Source organism: Phocoena sinus, chromosome 1 (assembly GCF_008692025.1).
Source record: "Phocoena sinus isolate mPhoSin1 chromosome 1, mPhoSin1.pri, whole genome shotgun sequence".
Taxonomy (NCBI): domain Eukaryota; kingdom Metazoa; phylum Chordata; class Mammalia; order Artiodactyla; family Phocoenidae; genus Phocoena; species Phocoena sinus.
Window position 1 is genome coordinate 161,529,782 of NC_045763.1, and position 2,742 is coordinate 161,532,523.

At 40.5% G+C, this 2,742-nt stretch overlaps 1 pseudogene; it reads right to left on the bottom strand.

Moving 5' to 3' along the window:
- Nucleotides 1-1,599: 1,599 nt before the first annotated feature.
- Nucleotides 1,600-2,527, bottom strand: LOC116741752 (annotated as a pseudogene).
- Nucleotides 2,528-2,742: the final 215 nt, after the last annotated feature.

The following is a 2,742-nucleotide window of genomic DNA, read 5'->3' on the forward strand; positions in this document are numbered from 1 at the left end:
TTGGGATAGTTTTACCCATGTTTAAAGTCTCATATTATATGCAGTTTGGGGGCTTTTATAAATTCAGAAATAAAGTAATATAAAGAGTAGAATATTGAAGGCTTCAGAATAGGGCTATAAGAGACTCAATACTGCTAAATAAGTTCCCAAACAAAAATGTTCAGTCACCCCCACCCCCAAACCTATGTGTAATAGGAGAAAATGCACAGGAAGAAGCAGAGGAAAAGCATGTAGACTGGAATAGATCATACACTGAACAGTCTAGAACCAAAGAAAAAAAGCAAACAACATACGTATACACAAAAGCCTAAGAAGCAGCTATTCTCCTCATGTCTCTAGGTGAGTACCTCTACCCAGTAGATTATAGTCATGAAAACAACTCAATTGTTTTTTTTTTTTTAGGTAAAAAACTGTTTCCCATCATGCTCCATTTTCTAGAATCTACCCTTTTTGATTGGTTGGTATAAACAAAATGCAAAGTACATAAACATGCAAGCGTGCATGCGTGTGCACATACACGCACACGCACGCACACACAGACACTGTCCTAAAATGTGAAAAATGCAGATATATAACGCTGGTATTAGAAATCACTTCAACTTTATACTTAGGAATTTATAGACCCTTCATTTGCCCCCCCAAAAATATTTTTCCTTGTCCTTATTCTTTAAATGCCCAACCACCAAAAGAAAAAGGAAAAAAATAAAAGGCTTTAAATGCACACGTTTCAAGTCAGTGTCTTGTTAACAAAAAAGGTAGCATTTTCTTCACTTTGGCCATTGTTAAGGATGCAGGCATAGATCAGGGAATGTTAATACTCACATGTATTAAAAAAAAAAAGCAACATTAACCGAGCATATATCTTTCAAAAAAGGCTAAAATACTAACACATACAAGTCAATGCACATATTTTTAACTAGTGCAGTTTTATCTACAATGGAGTAAATGTTATTTTGTGTGCCAGGCATTGCAATACTGTTCATTTCCCTTTTATCATGCAAACATGCCAATTTTATCATTAAAAGAACCTTTATTGGGTCACATTCACGTTGCCCTCCCACCCAAATTAAGGGGGGAAAAGTCAATAAAAGAGCCCCTCAAGATTTCATAATTATGAACATAAAGCTCCTAGATAATAGTGTATAGGCTGAATTTTCAGATTTATATAGAAAAAATTATAATTTACATAGATGTCTTCCTCACCGATTACAACACAATGTGAAGTTACACAACTCTGAAATTTGTACAAAAACCATGAAAAAAATTATGTTCTTCATGTCCTGAGAGCCTACACATTTCTGAGTAATTTAAAAGGGTAACTATGAGAGCCTGACATTTTTCTGTATCTCACCTCTTCTGCCTCTCTATCTGCAGGATTTGTAAATCAAAGTCAGTAACATCTTTGTAGCAAACATCTCATCTATCTCCCCCTTCTTCTCTCCTAACTAATCCTACTCAATTTTCTCTCATCTTCCTGAGCATTCTCCATGAACAGCATTGCAAGTTGGTTTAAAAAAGAAAAGAAAGAAAGAAAAAGAAAAAAAGGAAAAAGGAAAAAGTTTTACAAGGGCTTTGCTGGTTAATTATTTACTGGTGGAATCACTCCACCAGGGGTCTGATTTCGTTGGCTAGCAGTTGGTTTCCGTTGAATAGGCCCCCTGCGAGCTTGGTGAGTAGCTCTCGTTCTGTGGTTTCAGGATCGCTGTCAACAGAGCTGGAACTTGCGCTCACGTTGTCGACAGAAGTATTGGCTGGGAGATCCAACTCCGGCTCACTAGTCTCACTGGCCGTGGACACCACAGAGAGCAGGGACATACGCTGGGTGAGCCGGCCAGAGGGCAGAAGGGAGGCGGCATAGTCCGCTATGATACAAGCTACATCTAGGTTACACGCCTTATCAAAGGCAATGAAACCTACATTTGCATTGGCCTCGCAGACACAGAAGGAGCTGCCATCTTTCATCAACAGGTCAATGCTACACACATCCGATCCCAGGATGTTAGACACCTGCATAGCTAGCTGCTTCCCTTGTTCACTCAATGAGCACATTATCCCGACACCACCTAGTGAGCAGTTTCTTTGCATCCTCCCATCTGTTGAACAGTGTAACATTGTGCCAACCGCACGACATCCCACGACAATGACACATACATCCCTTCCATGAGACTCTTTAACATACTTCTGAAATAGGTATGGAGCTTCATGGCGAATAAGATGGCTTAGATTAGCCAAAGAAAACTGCTTTGCCTCTATGACCCCATGTATTCTTCACCACCTTTAGGAACTCCAGTACTTCTGCTTCATCAATCATTTTAGCAAAATTTTCATGACCACCGTAAGAGAAAGTATCTGGCAGAGGAACACCGTGACCTGCCAACTCTTGAAACATCCAGAACTTATTAACACAGTTCAGGATGGCTTGAGGTCAGTTCATCAACCTGCTTCCCACCTTCTCTAGATGGCGCAAAACAGTGACGTCACTATCACTTTGCACCCAAGGGGTTGGTATAGCCACAGAGCTATACATCTTGATCTGCCTGTTTTCCTCTTCTGGGATTACTTCCTCCTGAATATAGACTCTTTCTAGCGAATCGAACTTGTATCCCCTCGCCAGCCTCCCAGCAAAGCCAATTTACTGACACCGGGATGTGGTGAGGGAAAGTACAGCGTTTACTGCAGGGCACCAAGGGTGGAGAACAGGCAGCTCATCCTCAAAAGACCCAAACTCTGTATTGTGGTTTT